The sequence below is a fragment of the Carcharhinus amblyrhynchos genome, chromosome 9 (genome assembly GCF_965287045.1).
Source record: "Carcharhinus amblyrhynchos chromosome 9, sCarAmb.v2.hapA, whole genome shotgun sequence".
NCBI lineage: Eukaryota > Metazoa > Chordata > Chondrichthyes > Carcharhiniformes > Carcharhinidae > Carcharhinus > Carcharhinus amblyrhynchos.
Window position 1 is genome coordinate 26,275,520 of NC_137332.1, and position 20,174 is coordinate 26,295,693.

Sequence of the window (20,174 nt, forward strand, 5' to 3'; positions counted from 1 at the left end):
ACTTAAATAAAAGCAAACTACTGCGGATGCTGGAATCTGAAACCAAAAGAAAAAACATTGGGAAATCTCAGCAGGTCTGGCAACATCTGTAAGGAGAGAAAAGAGCTGACATTTTGAGTCCAGATGACCCTTTGTCAAAGTTACTTAAAGTCTCTTAAAAGGTAAAAAAACTGTATGGTCGATAGTGGAAACCACTTTTCTGGGACAGCAGGGAGCATGACTTCAACTTCAGTAAGAAGTCCGATTTTCTAATGCAGTAGCGGATGTGCTTACAGATCAAGTCAGCAACAGAGACGAGAGGCTCCTTCCTCCTATTGGTACATGAGAATTAGACTTGCCTTACTTTGGCAACAGTCATTACAGAAAATCTTGAAGACCGAGCAATAGAAATATCCTAGGCAATGCGTCAAGTACACTAACTTACGTGATCTGCTGAAAACGTGTGAAGACCTTTGCACACATGGAGTTACTAAGCAATGTAAATGTGTGCATAATGTTAGGTTTGTATTGGAGGGTTCTCCATTAGGCCAGAGACTAGCATGGAAGGCAATGTCACCTTCAGTTTGAAAAGAAGAGTGTATAAAATTTGAAGATTTTCTTCTTCGTTTGACAAAAGAAGGAATGTTGCCACACTCAGATGCTGCCAGACCTGCTGAGACTTCCCAGTGTTTTCTCTATTGGTTTCAGATTCCAGCATCCACAGTAATTTGCTGAAAATAGACCAACTGCGAATTGATTTGTATGCTGCAGTTAAAGATTAAAATGCTTGTAATTACCATCTGACCTTGTTATTACTCAATTGAACTACACAGAGGCTAGAACTTGCCAGCTGTTCACACTCAGCGCACCCTCGCCACTGGTCTCCCGGTGGCATGGGTGGAATCAGTGGGAACTCCCATTGGCAATGGCGGGACCAGCAGATTCTGTGGGGAGGCCAGAGAATCCAGCCCAAGTTTTCATATTATATCAACAATGGAAAAGAAGTGCTCAGACCTTTGAGCAGAATGATGTGAAGGCATCAGAGGCAATGCAAAAAAGATTCACGAGAATCATTGTAGGGATGATGAACCTTAGGTTCCATGGGTTTGAAGAAACTGGAGATGTTATCCTTGGAGAATGCAGGAAGGGATGCAGGAAGGATATTCCCCATGGTGGGGGAGTCCAGAACCAGAGGTCACACACTGAGGATTCAGGATTTAGGACGGTGGTGAGGAGACATTTCTTCATCCAAAGAGTGGAATTCATTATCACAGGAAGTAGTTGATGCCAAAACATTGAATGTATTCAAGAGGCAGCTGGATGTAGCACTTGGGGTAAATGAGATCAAAGGTTATGGGGACAAAGCAGGATTAGGCTATTGAGTTGGATGATCAGCCATGATTGTAATGAATGGTGGACCCAGCTTGAAGGGGTAAATGGCCTCCTCTTGCTCCTATTTTCTATGTTTTTATGTTTCTATGTTTCTATGAGAAGAGAGGACTAAGGGGAGATTTGATAGAAATATTCAAAATCAAGAGGGGTTTGGACAGAAACCCTTGCAGTTGGCAGAACAATTGAGAACCAGAGAACACCAATGACAGGTAATTGATGTATGAGGCAGTGGCACCATGAGGAAAAACTTTTTTACACAATGAGGGGTAAGATGTGGAATGCAATCTCAGTGTGTGGTGAAGGCAGAATTCAATCATGGCTTTCATAAGAGAATTGAATCTTAATCAGAAGAGGAAAGAAAATTGTGGGGAAAAGTCAGGGGAGTAGGACGAGGTCGGTTGCTATTACAGAGAGCCATATGAAATAAAGCGGGCCTCATTTTGTGCTGTAACCGTTCTGTAATTCTCTGTAATAGAGAAGTGGCCAAGCAAAGTGCATGTTACAAACATTGTCCCAAGGACTTGGCCTTCTCAGTAAAAAAAAATTAAAGGCCTCACCAGACCTGTCAGAGGAAAGACTAACCTACACATCCCTCTTACTAGCTGCACAACCTTGCTCCTAGCAATGTGCTACTTAGAGCTGCTGTTGAATGGATGAAACTTTAAATTGAGGCCCCTTCAGCCTCTTCAGGTGGATGTATTGATCAAGAGAGCTCTGCTGGAATCATTGCTCCATCAATGGGCGTCATCAAAATCATTATCTAGTTACTCACTAGTTTGCCATTTTTTGAGTCTTGGATCATTGAATCATAGCATCCCTACAGTGCAGAAGGAGGCCATTCAGCCTATTAAGTCTGTACCGACTCTCCAACACAGCATCCCACCTGGGCCCTATCCCCATAGCCCCACATATTTACCCTGCTAATCCCCCTGAACCTACACTGCTTGGACACTACGGGGCAATTTAGCTTCACCAATCCAGCTAACCTGCACAGCTTTGGACTGAATGTGCAGTCTTTGCACAGGCAATGACTCAAGCCAAGAATCAAACCTGAGTCCCCTTCACTGTGAGGCAGCAGCATTGACCACGGTGCTACCGAGGAGGATACAAGAGTCTATGGGCGAAATTTTACCGTTCACCCTGCCCATCGATGGATGGAGTGAGCCAATAAGATCGTGTGAGAGCTGAAATATCAGGATCAGACTCGATTTCTCAGCTCTCGCAATCCTACGAGATCCAGATTGGTGGAGAGGTCAGCCACTCATTAGAAGTGGGCGGATGGCTGAATAAATTATTTAAATTTATTGTAATGCTAATTTATATGACATTAGCAAGCCCAGCACTGAATCGTTCAGGCTCACTTGCCTTTGTGGCCTCAGTGGTAGCAGTTCTCTCCAGCAAGGAGAACACCTACTCCCCACAAATGGAGAGTGGTCATGCTGTCCTCACAGCAGTACTGAGGTGCCAGGCTGGCAGTGCCAAGGTGCCCACATCAGGACTACCATCAAATTAAGCCCAGCCCACTGGCTGCAGCAGCTACAAGAAGTCTAGCCAATTTTTCATGCACTACATGCACAAGACTAGGTGTAAAAACTCACGGATCTGCAACTCTCCATTTTCACACTAGCTGGACACCTAGAATCATTCTCAATAAATTCCACCCTACATTTTGGCCTTTATTTCAATGGGAGTTGTAAGCAACTAGCTTTGGTTTGATATAAAATGACCAAGCAAAGAAAGGACACTACTCTGGCCTGATGGGAAATGTGGCTAACTTCAGAACTAAGAGGCTTTAACTTCGGGCTGTGAGTAGTGATCTGCAAGAGAAAGTGATCTATGTTTACTTGCAACAAATACCTTTGATTTTACAGCAGGCAATATGAATTCAGCAGGAAACTGGATAACAGATATCTTCAAGGGAGAGGCTAACCATGACAAATTAGCAGGATGGAGAGCAACACATATTCCTGATAATAAGTTCATCCTCATTAGTCAAATAGACAGGGGCCACATTTCAAATGGAGTCAGAAGACTGATTTTGAGTGCTAAGATAAACAAGGACAACTGGCCCTAAAGTCAGGAGGCCTATAATAAACTAATTTCAACAATATCTCGAGAGTCAGTGTCTACGTATGGAAATGCATGTTTACAGCTGGGCTCAGATGATAAATTTTGAAGTCTTGAAAGCAGAATTGGAAGAAGGACCACAGAAGCAAGAGAAAGAAATCTCAAGCTCTAAGCTTGACAAAGTCTGATCTCTTCCTGTGTCTGTCCAGCAAGAATGGGTAGATACGCCCCTACAAAGCCATTAGATACATATTAGTAGTTGAAAATCTATGCTTCTAAGTATATTATAGTGGAATTTTAGCAGACTAAAAACATTTTCTTGTAATACCGTGTAAGAGTCTTGTAGCAATCATAAGTATTTAAGGTTCTTTTACATTTTCCTAATGAAGATGAGATTTGATTTAAAGATAAAGTTATTGTGTCTATCAATTAACTGGAAAAATAGCCTCAATTAACAGAATGGATTATAGAACATAGAACATAGAACATAGAACACTACAGCACAAACAGGCCCTTCGGCCCACAAGTTGCGCCGACCACATCACCTACCAACCTACAGACCTATCTATAACCCTCAATCTCATTAAACCCCATATACTCATCCAGAAGTCTTTTAAAAGACCCCAGCGAGTTCGCCTCCACCACCACTGACGGCAGCCGATTCCATTCACTCACCATCCTCTGAGTGAAAAACTTACCCCTAACATCACTTCTGAACCTCCCTCCCCGCACCTTAAATCTGTGTCCTCTCGTAGCGACCATTTCAAACCGGGGAAATAGCCTCTGAGAGTCCACCCTATCTATTCCTCTCAACATTTTGTAAACTTCTATCAGGTCGCCTCTCAACCTTCGTCTCTCCAGGGAAAAGAGTCCCAGCTCCCTCAACCTAACTTCATAAGGCATGCCTCCCAGTCCAGGCAACATCCTTGTAAATCTCCTCTGCACCCTTTCAATAGCTTCTACATCTTTCCTATAGTGAGGCGACCAGAACTGCGCACAATACTCCAAATGAGGCCTGACAAGGGTCTTATAAAGTTCCAGCATTACCTCCCGACTCCTAAACTCAATCCCTCGATTAATGAAGGCCAGTACACCATACGCCTTCTTGACCACCTCCTCCACCTGCGAGGCCAATTTAAGAGTCCTGTGGACCCGGACCCCAAGATCCTTCTGCTCCTCAACACTACTCAGACTTCTGCCCTTAATAGTGTACTCGTTCATCCCGTTGGTTCTGCCAAAATGGACGACAACACATTTATCCGCGTTGAAGTCCATCTGCCACTTCTCCGCCCAGTCCTGCATCCTATCTATGTCCTGCTGCATAAGAGTGGAGAAGTCTTGCTAAAACTATACAAGGCACTAGTTAGACCACACCTGGAATACTGTGAACAGTTTTAGTTACCTTATCAAAGAAAAGATATCTAGCATTATATACAGTCCAGCGAAGGTTGAATAGGTTGATGGTATGGAGGGATTTCTTGCGAGGAGTGGTTGAGTAGGTTGGACCTGTATTCACTGGAGTTTAGAAGATTGAGAGACATATCGGATTCTCAGATGATCTGATAGGTTAGATGCTGAGAGGTCATTTCTCCATTTGGGAAAGACCGAGGGCATCATCTCCTTGTAAGGGGCTGTTCATTTAATACAGGGATGAGGAGAAATTTCTTCTCTCAAGAGGGTAGTGAATCTTGGAATCCTTTATTGCAGAGGGCGCTAGTGGCTGGGTGGTTAGGTATGTTCAAAGCAGAGCTAGACAAAATTGAAATCAGTAAGGGAATCAAGCGTTATGGGTTAAGGTGGGATGGTGGAATTGAGGATTATCACATCTGATCAGTTATGATAGAATGGCCTACTTCAGCTCCCATCCCTTATAGTCTTATGGTGCATGACATGCCTGAGTAAAGAAGTACCATGGATTAAAGGGACAGTAGTAACTTGAATATATACAGCAATTGGGATAAGGATTGGTGGTGAATAGATACTTGTTCTCTGATTAGAGAGATGTTTACACTGGAGGCGTCCAGAAGCCAGATTAAGGACTACTACTTTTCTTGCTGTATATAAATGAATATAGGAAATGCAACTTAGATCTCGGGAGTTTGTGAAAACTTGTCAATTCAGTGAAGAGAAGGGGAAAGTAGCGGCTATCAAGAGGATTTAGATAAGTAGGCAGTTAGGTGGTAAGTGCAAGTTGATGCAAACATGTGTGAAGTTATGCACTTTGAGTGGAACAACATGGAGAGACAGTATAATCTAACTGATACTACTTTAATGGGGGGCAGAAAGAGGAAATGAACCTCTGGATAGATTTTCACAAATCTGTGATGGTGTTAAATTGATAAGGTGTTTAGAAAAATGTACACAATATTTGGCTTTGTAAATAAGGTATTGAAGTGTAGAAGTCATGTTGAACCTTTACAAATCACTGGTTAATCCTCAGGTAGAACATTGTCTAAAATTCTGGGGAAGAAGCATGTCAAATTCTTGATGAGGGTGGAGAGAAGTTTTACAAAGATGATTACAGAGACTTCAGTTATATAGAGATACGAAAGAAACTGCGTTGCTCTCCTTAGAGCAGAGTAGGTTGATGGGAGATCTAAGACAGTTGTTCAAAATTATGGGCAAATCATTGAATGATGGTTATCTCTGAAGACTACCAAATCTTCTAAATTCTGCCTTTGGAATGGCCCTTCAAACACTCAAGTTGAGATTATAACACGGACATCATTGCCATGCCACACATTCATCATAACAACAGGAATTAAAGTTGTAATGAACTGGCTGGGTTAAACGCCACATCACAACATGCTGAAACTCCAGGTTCCCCACATGATATTCAAACTCTCCACACTCACCCTTAGACTTTCTCCAAGTTAATATAAGGACCTATAACCCTGCTGCTTCTGGAGAGAATCCTGTGCAGTGGAGCTGGTTACAGTTTTGATTTGCTAAACTATTACAGATAATCTACTGATGCATTATGCTAATTATATTAAATTTTCATATCAAACTGATTAAACAACAGATCTTTTCAATGTCCGAAAACTGATAAGCATCTCAAAAAAGATATAACAAAGTAAGTTGCAGAGAATACATTTGTCTAATTATGCTGATCCAAATTGAATGGGGTCTTGTTCTAAGTTTCCTGGAGCTTTATAACAATCAAGGTGACACTGGTTGTTATTCTGAACAGGAGAGGATTATTAAATTGAAACCACTAATTCCTTCCCCTTCTCTCTGTATCAATGGGTTTTATTTTGTAAAGGTAGATGTGTAAGTTTCTAAGCCACCTTTTGTCATAGCCGATTAAGAATTCCAGCAGCAGACTCCTGTGAGTTTAAATGAAGAGGATTATTTATTCATGTATTCACCCCGACAAACCTAAACATAATGTCAGTCATGCAGCACACGCTCAAGAAAGATACAACTAAAAAAGATAGTGCACTTCTACAAGTGACAAACCAAAAGAGTAGTTAACAGTCCATGGGCAGGATTTTCTAGCCGCACCTGCCGCAAAACTGAAAAATCCTGCCAGAGGTCAATGGATCTTTGCATGATCTGCCCCTGTTCACTACAATTCCCATGGCGGGTGGGAAAAATTCTCCCACATGTGTCTGGCTCTATGTAGGAAAACTATCCTTTCAGATCAGGTGACAAAGGAAGGGCGGGATTTTCCGCTCTCTTCACAACATGTTTCACAGTACAGAAATGGCAGTGTCATCTTTGCCCTTTAAGAATCAGCTTGATTCCAAAATTCCTCTTGCTGGTGGTGGGATTTCATGGTCCAGCCCTTAACAATGGAATGCCATTGCCGCACAGCTGGTCACCCAGTAACCCTCAGTGGGAGTCTACCATTGGCGAGACGATAAGGTCCTGCTGGTGTAAACAGCAGCAAGATTTTGGCGGAAGTCTTTTCTGAGTTGTAGTTTTAGATGGGTTCAAATGAAGTCAAATGTCTGGATTGTTGCAGGATTCCCCTCAAAGAGATGAATGTTCAGCAAGTCATGAAGTTAGGCATTGTGCCTTTCATATCAGAAGGTCAAATTTCTTTATAGGTGGACTTGGAATTTTAGAATCAGACTGGGAGGCTCTTAAAAGACTTTAAAGCTTCCTGGCGAAATGACAAAGGTGACACTGCCCTTTCTGCAGCCACTGTCTCTTCAGTGCTTTTCTCCAGACTGACCTGGTCACTTTGAGCCTTTAGATTTATTTATTTAGTGAATACAAAGTCCCTAAGCCAAGTAGTTTCTTCCAGTCCTGCAATGGATTAGTATTCATTCATGACCTCCTGATATGAAAGCCACAATGCCTAACCTCATGACCTGCTGAACATTCGTTTCCTTGCCAGTATCTGGGCTTGCCTGGGGAAGCTAATGAGCCTGCTAAAAGACTAAATTACAAAGGAGAGAAGGCTTTACACAATGAATCCTAGTCAAAGTCTCAAAACTGAAAGTCTTTAGATAAAACTCGTTATCTCAAGCTGGGTTTGGTCACATGATCAATATTGGTATCATCTAATGAGAATGGTTTGGGCGTCCAAATCATTACACTGCAGATGTTGACGGGAAACCGTACCATACCTTCCAACCGTAACCTCATTAATTATGCATCTGGGAAGTTAGCGCCATATTCCGTGGCAGGGCAAAATTAATCATACATATTCCATCATCATCTCCGGCTGCTGTACTTAAAATATGCCTGACATCACTGACTCACTGTTGAAGAAAGAAGCTGAACCTTTTGAAGAGAGAGGATGGATATCCTGGAACACACTTTGGTTGGAAGATGCACCTCCTCAATGACGCTGAAGCTGGGAGGTCCACCTGATGGATGCTCCTCCCATCCTCTGTTGTGGTGTACCCAGGGTTACTAGCAGCTTCCATCCAGACTTCTGGAGATAGCCTCGAGCATTCTTCGGATGAGACCTGATTTCTGCTCACCACCCTGTTCCAGATGTGTCCTGGCATCGTAGAGCATCTGGTGTGGGAGAAAGATTCAGTTGGGCCTTTCTCTGCGTCCCATTAACAAGATGCAAATCCGACTGATGTCGACCTCCAACTGGTTTCCCGATCTATCATGGTGGGCATCAGAAAATCCTGTGGGAAATTCGCACCAGTGTAAATCCAATTTTTTGGCCCCTAAGTGAATTCTTTTCCCCAAACCCTTCCAAGTCCACCACTGAACCTGCTGGCAGGGAAGAATTCTGCCCATTGAGTCTAGGAGTGCACTGATTCTGCATTTGGAATAACCTTCAAACAATGGCAGATGTGAATTCCACAGGAGGCTGCTGGTCTGGATATGCTCATTCCAGGGTGACGCCTCCACAACCAGGGGTGATTCAGTTAGAACCTTCCGGAAGCTTGAGATAATCTGTTGAATAAGCAAAACTCACCTGACATCCCAACAGCCATCTTTACCATCTGTGTGAATGTCCATTTAAAATAAAAAAGATAGTTCCAGAAGCTTCCACGGGAAGGCGGTCCAGGTTCAAAAGTTATGAACAGGACATGCCTTCACTGGACGTGATGTTGTGTAACCAGTGGCACTTGAATGGAAGGGGGTTTTAGTTACATGCACGCATGGCGGGCAAGTGACACAGAAACTGACCGACAGCGAGCGTACGCGCACACACATACACACACACACACACAAAGTGGGGGGTGTAATGACTTCAATCAGGCCATTGAGGTTGGCCTATTGGAGTATGAACTCCCTGACAGAATCCAATTGACAGACCAATCAGGGAGTCCTTGTCTTGTACTTAACCGGAAGAGTCAGCGGAGGTAGATTGCTAACTGCTAGCACTCTATATACTGCTGTTAGAGTTTGTAAATAAGGGGACTTTGGTGAAGGGACTTCTGCCTCCAAAGACTTATTACAGTGCATGTTGCATCACTGCAAATCCCAGGGGGACTAATATCTTGGCGGGAAGACTGGCTAAGGCTACCGGGGGGACTTTAAACTAGAAAGGATGGGGGGAGGGAATTGTGATGGGGAAACTGGGACGGAGGAGGTTAGCTCCCAGGTAGGGGAGGACCGCAGGCAGTATGGGGGGGAGGTTAGACAGGGGGTGGAGAAGGGAAATGCCCAGACTGAGGGGGTGAAGTGTATATATTTTAATGCAAGGAGTGTAGTGAATAAGGTAGATGAGCTTAGGGCGTGGATTGCTGCTTGGGATTGTGATGTGGTGGCCATTACGGAGACTTGGATGTCTCAGGGACAGGACTGGGTACTTCAGGTGCCAGGTTTCAGATGCTTCAGGAAGGACAGGGAGGATGGCAGAAGAGGTGGTGGAGTGGCACTGTTGATCAGGGACAGTGTCATGGCTGCAGAGAAAGAGGATGCCGTGGAGGGACTATCTACAGAGTCTCTGTGGGTGGAAGTTACGAACAGCAAAGGGTCAAAAACTTTGCTGGGTGTATTCTATAGGCCACCCAATAGTGACAGGGAAGTTGAAGTGCAGATAGGGAAACAGATTCTGGAGAAATGTATTAATAACAGAGTTGTCGTGATGGGAGACTTCAATTTCCCAAACATCGACTGGAATATCCCTAGGGTAAGGGGTTTGGATGGGGAGGAGTTTGTTAGGTGTGTTCAGGAAGGTTTCCTGACACAGTATGTGGATGAGCCTACGAGGGGAGAGGCTGTACTTGACCTGGTACTGGCGAATGAACCAGGGCAGGTGATGGATCTTTCGGTAGGAGAGCATCTTGGAAATGGTGACCATAATTCTATCTCCTTCACAATTGCATTGGAACGAGATAGGATCAGGCAGGCTAGGAAGGTGTTTGTCTGGAGTAAGGGGAGATACGAAGAAGTCAGGAAGTTACTTGGACAAATAAACTGGAAGGAGGCGTTCTTAGGGAAAAGTACCGAAGGAAGGTGGCGGATATTCAAGGAATGTTTGCCTGGAGCTATGCGTGACAACGTTCCGATGAGACAAGGGGGTTTTGGTAGGTCGCGGGAACCGTGGTGCACGAAGGCTGTGTTGAACCTAGTCAGGAGGAAAGGGAAGGTGTACAAAAGGTTCAGGGAACTAGGAGAGGTTAAGGATCTTGAGGAGTATAAGGACTGTAGAAAGGAGCTTAAAAGGGAAATTAGGAGAGCCAGAAGGGGTCATGAGAAGACCTCGGCGGGTAAGATTAAGGAGAATCCCAAGGCCTTTTATAAATATGTGAAAGGTAAAAGGATGAGAAGAGAAGGGATAGGACCTATAAAAGGTGAAGGGGGTAAGGTCTGTGTGGAACCAGAAGAAATGGCAGAGGTGCTTAATGAGTACTTTGCCTCAGTATTCACAGTGGAAGCTGATCTGGGAGATTTTGCTACGGATTTGCAGCAGATGGAAAAGATTGAGTTTGTGGACATTAAGGTGGAGGATGTATTAGAACTTTTGAATTCTATCAAGATTGATAAGTCGCCGGGACCAGATGGGATATACCCCAGGATACTGTGGGAGGCGAGGGAAGTGATTGCAGAGCCCCTGGCGATGATCTTTGCGTCGTCAATGGAGACGGGAGAGGTTCCGGAAGATTGGAGGATTGCGGATGTAGTCCCTATTTTCAAGAAAGGGAACAGAGATAGCCCGGGAAATTACCGACCAGTGAGTCTGACCTCAGTGGTTGGTAAGCTGATGGAAAGGTTTCTGAGAGACAAGATTTACGACCATTTGGAGAGGTTTGACATGATCAGGAATAGTCAGCATGGATTTGTCAACGGCAGGTCGTGCCTTACGAGCCTAGTTGAGTTCTTCGATAATGTGACTGAACACATTGACGAAGGAAGTGCCGTGGACGTGGTGTACATGGACTTCAGCAAGGCGTTTGATAAGCTCCCCCATGCAAGACTTCTTGAGAAGGTGAGAGGGCATGGGATCCAAGGGCCTTTGGCCTTGTGGATCAAGAACTGGCTTGCCTGCAGAAAGCAGAGAGTGGTTGTGGATGGATCTTTTTCTGAATGGAGGTCAGTCACCAGTGGAGTGCCCCAGGGATCTGTTCTAGGACCCTTGCTGTTTGTCATTTTCATAAATGACCTGGATGAGGAAGTGGAAGGATGGGTAAGTAAGTTTGCTGATGACACAAAGGTCGGTGGTGTTGTGGATGGCCTGGAAGGATGGCAAAAGTTGCAGCAGGACATAAATAGGATGCAGGACTGGGCAGAGAAGTGGCAGATAGACTTCAACGCGGATAAATGCGTAGTCGTCCATTTTGGCAGAACCAACGGGATGAACGAGTACACTATCAAGGGCAGGAGTCTTGGTAGTGTTGAGGAGCAGAAGGACCTTGGGGTCCGGGTCCACAGGACTCTTAAATCGGCCTCGCAGGTGGAAGAGGTGGTCAAGAAGGCGTATGGTGTACTGGCCTTCATAAATTGAGGGATTGAGTTTAGGAGTCGGGAGGTAATGCTGCAACTTTATAAGACCCTTGTCAGGCCTCATTTGGAGTACTGTGCGCAGTTCTGGTCGCCTCACTATAGGAAAGACATAGAAGCTATTGAAAGGGTACAGAGGAGATTTACAAGGATGTTGCCTGGACAGGGAGGCATGCCTTATGAAGTTAGGTTGAGGGAACTGGGTCTCTTTTCCCTGGAGAGACGTAGGTTGAGAGGCGACCTGATAGAGGTTTATAAAATGTTGAGAGGAATAGATAGGGTGGATTCTCAGAGGCTATTTCCCCGGGTTGAAATGGTCGCTACGAGAGGACACAGGTTTAAGGTGCGGGGAGGAAAGTACAGAAGTGATGTTAGGGGTAAGTTTTTCACTCAGAGGGTGGTGAGTGAATGGAATCAGCTGCCGTCGGTGGTGGTGGAGGCGAACTCGCTGGGGTCTTTTAAAAGACTTCTGGATGAGTATATGGGGTTTTATGGGATTGGGGGTTATAGGTGTTGATGTGATCGGCGCAACTCGTGGGCCGAAGGGCCTGTTTGTGCTGTAGTGTTCTATGTTCTATGTTCTATCACACATATTGGGGCAATCTGCTCAGCTGCTATTGACTTTTCCAGGAATTGAACCTGTATCAAATATTCCGGATTAAACAGATTTCCAACATCCCAGGTTGGAAAGAACATTCTTGACTTCAAATTACGTGTATCTCAGTGTGGATGAGAAGCTAAATGACTGGCATTTTATTTTACCCGTTCCATTGACAAGATAGCGATGCATTTTTAAACTTCCAAGTATAAAGCTGTCACTTGTAATGAACTGTTTAAGAGAAAAGTGGTTTCCAGAACATTCTTTCACAGAACATTATTTTGACTCATTAAATAAATAAAGGTCACAGTACTAGCTTGTGGTTACTGTGGTCACGCCAAATAGATTTTTTTGGATAATTATCCATCAGAAATGGCAGCCGCTACTATGATTAAAAAGGTTCGTGAAGAATAAACAAGAGTGAAACAAATCGTTCCTAGTTTTACAAATGTTGTTGCCTTCCTTACAGTTCTTCTGCGGCCACAGGCGTGACATACCATCTTCCAGGTCCTGTCGCTAAAACTACAGCCCCCAGTGTTTATTTTGCCTTTAGAAAGAAAGCTTATAAATAGCATAACCGTCCTGCCAGGACCCTGAGGAATCTGGTCCACCTGTTAGGCCCAAGAACAATGTAGGCCAAATTGTTTGTCACTCAAGAGAATATCAGACATCTGTGTAGTGAGAAGTGGGTCTTGCCTGTACAAACAGCCATCTCCCCCCCACACACACCCCTCAGGCTAGTGTTTACAGTCTTTCCCCCTCCCCCCCACTCACCCCCCCCCCCCCTCTCTCTTTTCTCTGCCAATCGCGTGATCTACTCCTCATCAGGGCAATTACTAAAACAAATCAATCTTCTTCTGACACTTCATTTACCCTGAATTAATTTGGAATTAGAAGTCATCATGGCAATTGGCAGCTGCTAATATTCCCAATTCAGTAGAGCCATCAGTTAGTATATCAGTTAGGGACGGGGGTGGGGATGGGGGAGGGCGTTGCGCGGAGGTAGGACGGGTGTTGGATGGGGAGACAGTATGCTGATTGAGACATTGAGCTGAATCAGTGCATCATCTCACATTGTCATCACCACTGTACAGAAATACAATTGCTTTCTATAGACTTGGTTTCCTATTGATAGTTCACTGCTGTGGTCAGTGAAATTCCAGGCAATTCATTACTCCTTTCAAAAAAATTGCGCTAATCATATTTTTGTTCTTGTCTTCGACTTGTTATTTTCTTTCATAGAAGATAATTTCATCCAGTCATAAGAACATAAGAAATAGGAGCAGGAGTAGGCCATCTAGCCCTTCAAGCCTGCCCCACCATTCAACAAGATCATGGCTGATCTGAAGTGGATCAGTTCCACTTTCCCACTTTCTCCCCATAACCCTTAATTCCCTTGTCTATCAGAAACCTATCTACCCGTGACTCAAATATATTCAGCAAGGTAGCCTCCACTACTTCAATGGGCAGAGAATTCCAGAGACTCACTAACCTTTGAGTGAAGAAGTTCCTCCTCAACTCTGATCTAAACTGCTCCCCCCACCCTTTATTTTGAGGCTGTGCCCTTTAGTTCTGCTATCCTTTCTAAGTGGGAAGAATCTCTCTACCTCTACCCTATCTAGCCCCTTCATTATCTTGTAAGTCTCTATAAGATCCCCCTTCAGCCTTCTAAACTTTAACGAGTACAGACCCAGTCTATTCAATCTCTCTTCATAGGCTAACCCCCTCATCTCCGGTATCAGCCTGGTGAACCTTCTGTTCTCCGGTATCAGCCTGGTGAACCTTCTGAGTCCCTACAGTGTACAAGGAGACCAGTGGCCCATCGAGTCTACGTCAACCACAATTCCACATAGCACCTATTCCCATAACTCTGCACATTTACCCTAGCTAATCTCCCTGACACTAGGGTCAATTTTGCATGGCCCATTGAGTCTGCACCAACCACAATCTGACTCAATCCCTATCCCCATAACCCCACATATTTACTCTGCTAATCCTGCTAACCCACGCATCCAGAGACACTAAGTAGCAATTTAGCATGGCCAATCCCGCACATCTTTGGACTGTGGGGGGAAACTGGAGCACCCAGAGAAAACCTACACAGACATGGGGAGAACATGCAAAGTCCACACAAACAGTGACCCAAGCTGGGAATCGAACCCAGGTTCCTGGAGCTGTGAGGCAGCAGTGCTAACCACTGTGCCACCTTGCCATCCGTTCTAGAAACCAAAATCAGTTTAGTGTTCTCCATGAAATCTAATGATGTTTCTTCATGGCTCTTCCATCTTCTTGATGCTCTTTGACGAAAGCCAGCTTTGTCAGTTTCCACATATGCCCAGTGCACACGAGGGAGGGAGCAAGGGAGTGCAGTCAGAGGAAATCTGGACATCCCAGACATCTAGAGATCCTGTTGAATTTAATGGCAGGAGCTCATCGACATTTTTCAATTCCACTTCCTGGGCCAGTGGCTGAAGGAGAAAGCTTCCAGCAAAAGGCCCGCAACCAGGGACCATTTGGTAAGGTTCCCCAGCAGATGGGAAAAATCATTAGGCAGAAAGGGAGGGTGTGGGCCAGAATGAGAATGTGGGTGAGATAAGAGGAAGGAGGCAAGGGATTGCTGGTTTGTGCAAGGGAAGTAGCAAGAAGCAGTCACCGTATTAAGGAGCAGCAATGAGGACAGGTCACAATTGGCAGGTGTGCTAGCTGAGCCAGCAGGCTGACAGTGTCTGGCTGGCATTGTTCAAGGGGCATGCTCTTCTGCTTCCCACCTCCTGGGGGGTCTCAATGGCCTCTGGTCCTATCAGTGAGGCCATCACATCAGGTCCCTGTTGATGGGGTCCACGCATGATCCTCGTAGGAGAGAACCTTCACCAGGGAACCAAAGAGATAAGTGAGCCCAGATGATCCCAGGCTCACTTGTAATATACAAATCAACATTACCATTGGATTTAAATATTACAATCAGCCTCATGCTGGATATCCAATGCTGGGAAGATCGCAAGAGAGGCAAGAAATCAGCTACAAATCTGATTTCCCAGCCCTCTCACGATCTTATCGACCAGTGAGGCGAAATGTTAAGATTGCAGGTATAGGCTGCCAAATACAATTTCCCTTTCAATGACACCATGTTGACTCTGCTTGATTTTATTATGATTTTTTAAAATCTTTACTTGCTTAATATGGGGTGCAAACACTTTCCCAAAGACAGATATCAGGCTAAATGGCCTATAATTTCAGGATTTCTGCCTCCCTCTTTTGAACAGAGGTATTACAACCACAGTTTTCTAACCCATGGGCCCTCAAGGGTTGGATTTTCTGGCCATTTTCACTGGTAGATCTTCCGGTCCTGTCAAAGTGACCCCCGCTCCCTCCCCCATCTCCCCCACTCCCCCATTCCCGCACCTCGTGGTGGGTTTCCCAGTGGTGGGGTGGGTGATCCAAGTAAAAGCCCATTGGCAGAATGTGAAGATCTTGCCAGCAGCCAAAGACTCACTACAACCGCTGCTGAAAAACCCACCACTGGGGAGATGGAAAAGCCAGGCCTTCATCAGTGCAAAGATAAATACTGGTCAAATAAGTTTCTCCAACCAGACATTGTAGGTTTTGTTATAATTTGCCGTTAAGGGATAGAAGCATGACAACACTAGAAGGGAAATGTGTCCTGAGATCCTGTCTTAGTTTCACTTTTTGTTTGAGCAGAGCACAAACCCACAGCTCTGTAGTCTTTGAGCTTTATACTATGTATAGCTATTCTCATGTGCTGAGTCTTAATAAATGAACCCATAACATCTTTGCCCAATCCGTTGGGAGTAAATTGAGAGAGGTGGATACTCAGCAAGATTTTGGTGTCCTGTGCATCAGTCGCTGAAAGTAAGCACACAGTTATGGCAGGCAGTCGAGAGGCAAATGGTTTGCCTTTATAGCGACAGGATTTGAGTAAAGGGAAAGGGATGTTTTGCTGCAATTGTATAGCGCATTGGTGACACCGCAACTGGAGTATTGTGTGCAGTTTGGAGGATGTCCTTGCTATTAGAGGGAGTTCACTGAAGGTTTACCAGGCTGATTCCTGGGATGGCAGATCTGTCATATGAAGAGAGATTAAGTCAGTTAGGATTATATTCGCTGGAGTTTAAAAGAATGAGAGGGGATCTCATAAGAACTTACATAATTCTAACAAGGTTAGACAGAGTAAATTCAGAAAGAATGTTCCAAATGGTGAGGGAGTCCAGAACGGGGGATCATAATTTGAGGATAAGGGTAAATGTTTTAGAACTGAGGTGAGGAGAAATTTCTTCACCCTAAGGATGGTGAATGTGTGGAATTCAGTACAACAGCAAGCAGTTGAGGCCAAAATATCTGATTTCAAGAAGAAATTAGATATAGCTCTTGGGGTAAAGGGATCAAGGGGGAGAAGGGGGGATCAGGATATTGAATTTGACCATGAATGGCGGAGCATGCTCGAAGGGCCAAATGGCCTACTCCTGCTTCTAGTTTCTATGTTTCATTGTCACAGGTGGTTAGATACCATCATTGCATTAACATGACAGGTATCACCAAACGAGAGAAAGAAAATTCTACTTTAAAAAGCAGCAATAGTGCGAATGCCTTAGACTTTTGGAATATTTCAGGAACTGGGGAGATAGTCGGAGGTACTTTGCTTTATGAAGTTTTGGCTAGGGAAGCTTAATTCTCAAAATTTACAGTTAATCTTTCTTTACCATCAGAGCAAAAGCTTTCCAAAACTGGGAAGAAACAAGGGAAGGAGTGTTGAGTAACTGAAAGGAAAGTAGAAAGGAAACAAGGTAACCAAAGGGTCCGATTTAAACTTATAAATTATGTATTTCAAGTTGTTATTCCCCAAACTTTTCATCTCATTTAAAGTAATCCAGATGGCCTTAAATGTGTCCTAGTGTAACCTAAAAAAACAAGTTCACTGGCTGATGCCAGAGCAGGAAGAAAGCCACCTGTAGGGTTTGATATCAAACCAGCCTCCCTGACTCGATCCACTCTCCTTTCTGCCTATATCCTCTGTCTAACTAAAAAGAACTTTCTTTTTCATTTTTATTTTGCAGTAATCAAGCTTTTGAGGATTAAGTGGTCAGCTTCTTCTAAAGGACGTCTCGCAAGCAGATTTTTTTTAGGATGGGGGAAGGGTGTTTATCTGGGAAATTCCTCCTTTTGAGGAGTTTGTATGCCTGTCACAGGCAGTCACGTTTGCAAGCATTAGGCCATTCTTACATTAATCTGTGAGGAAAGCTGAGCTACAAAGATCACTTAACAATTTTTAGATTTGAGAAGATGAGAGAAGAAAGGCTAGCTAACTGGTCTCACCCAAGGTTAAGTCTCATTTGAATCCAGCAATGCTGTCACCATCCAGGCATCAGTGATGCCAGGATTAATTAATACACACCATTCCTTTTAACTGTGTTATTTACCATGGAATTTATTTCCATATTCGTCTATTGCAACCAAAATACAACCGTCTGTTGCAAATTGTGTTTTTGCATTCTGTTCACAGAAACTTCTTTTTTTTTGCCAGAGTTTGCAAGTACAAGCCTGTGTTCTGCAATACTTTTCAAACTGAGATTTAGTAATTCTGAACTATTTAATTGCATTCAAACTTGTTGGGCATTTGAAGAAGTGATGCACAAGCAGTCAAGTATAATATGGCCATAAATCTTCACTAAGATGCACCTTCTGAATCCCTTCACACCCAGAAGAAGTGCAAACCAGCTGAAATCAGTAGTGAGTGCAGTCTCCATACCGTTTCTGCACATAAACAGTCATATTTTATTAATCTGTGCAGTGTTTATAAGTGTGTAATTGCTTTCAATGCCTGTCTGTTATGTGTGTGTGTGCATGCATGTGTGTACGTGCATGTGTGTGCGTGTGTGAAGTCAATGGCTGTCTTGAATATGTTTGTGCAACTGTGCCTGTGATTTTGCAGCTCTGACCATGTAAGTGCTGTTGCTTTGACTGTTATATTTTAGCAGGTGAGTAGTTGAGCAGCAGCTTTGAGCATGTTCATAGCTTTGCAATCCTATTTTCATTGCAGTTTTTTATCTGAGTGTGGCTGTTATTTTGACGCTAAATATGAAGGTGTTTTTGAATGTGTGTCTCTGACTTTCTGAATATTAGCTTCAATTTAAATGTATGTTGTGTGGGAGTAAATTTGAGATGATCTTATTATTCATCCTTAGTCTGTTTTGTATAAATTTCACCTTTAGCTTATTTGGCATCTTATTCCAATCACACAACACCACTCCATATGTACAACAGTCAAGAAACATTTACTATTACTCTCCTTGCATGCATGCACACCACATTGTATTTAAACCACCTTTTAACTCTCCGGTAGCTGTTGAGTATGCTTGTCAGCATGGGTATTACGTGCCAATCCATCCTTTCAGTCCTGGATGCTGATCCTGGCGTCATTATCAGCAATTAGTATTTTCAAATTGTTCAGAGTCACAGATAGATAACCAGTGTTCCTATTAAAGCTATCAAGGGATAGGGGAAAATGGCAGGTAACTGGAGTTGAGGTACAGGTCAGCCACGATCTAAATAAAATGATGAAATGATCAATCCTTCCGTTCCTGTGTTCCACGACCTCGAAAGGCACCGATCCAAGTGCTTAATGCAGGCATATGTGCAGGAATTAAGGGCTGATTTTAACTCTGAATGAATGCATTTTTCCCTGAGTTCATTAATCAGGCCCAAATTGTTTCACCTGACACGAGAGATCTTCAGCAGCCTTCCAATCTTCAATAAAGGCAAACATAGAGACTTTTCCTAATGGGAAGAGAAGTGTTCAATCATTTATTTTGAGTCATATCCTCCTTTGATCGCTGTTACACGCAGGTCAATACACTTCCAGCTAAACTTTAATATATTTGCTGAACAGGTACTATAGGCGAGAATCTCGGCCTCCAATGCACGTGTTTCCTGTCGGTAGGAGTTGGTGCATTGTTTGCTAGCGGCAGGATTCTCTGGTCCTGTTGCCGACACTGGGAATTTCCATTGTCATCACCCCAAACCAGTGGAGGGGACCAGAGAATCCGGCTGGCATGAATGGCCTGAGAATTCCGGCCTATATTTGTGGGCTAATGTGGGAAAACACTGAATTTAAACCCCGAAGAAAAGTGCCAGTTGTCTTATTTTGAAAAGTTTATAAATGTCAATTGTGCTATTTTTAAACATAATCCAAAGATGTGCAAGTTAGGTGGATTGGCCATGCTAAATTGTCCCTTAGTGTCAAGGGGTCTAGCTAGGATAAATGCAAGTAGTTATGGGGACAGGGCCTGGGTGGCATTGTGGCCAGTGCAGACTCGATGGGCCAAATGGCCTCCTTCTGTACTGTAGCAATCTATGATCTGTGAACAATTTAGTTTTTATGTTATTTTAACATAGAACAAATTTAGTTTTCAAATCAAAATAAAGCATCTATTTAGAAGAGAGGGTGCAGAGGAGGTTTGCCAGGATGTTGCCTGGCATGGAGGGACTGGGTTACGAGGAAAGGTTAGAGAAACTGGGACTTTTCTCTTTGGAAAGACGGAGATTGAGGGGGGACATGATAGAGGTATATAAGATACTGAAGGGAATAGATAGAGTCAATAGTGAGAGGCTGCTCCCTAGACTGGGTACAAATACGAGAGGTCATGATCTAAGGGTGAGGGGGGAGAGGTATAATTTGGATGTGAGAGGAAGGTTCTTTACGCAGAGGGTCGTGGGGGTATGGAACGCGCTACCGAGTAGGGTGGTGGAGGCAAGA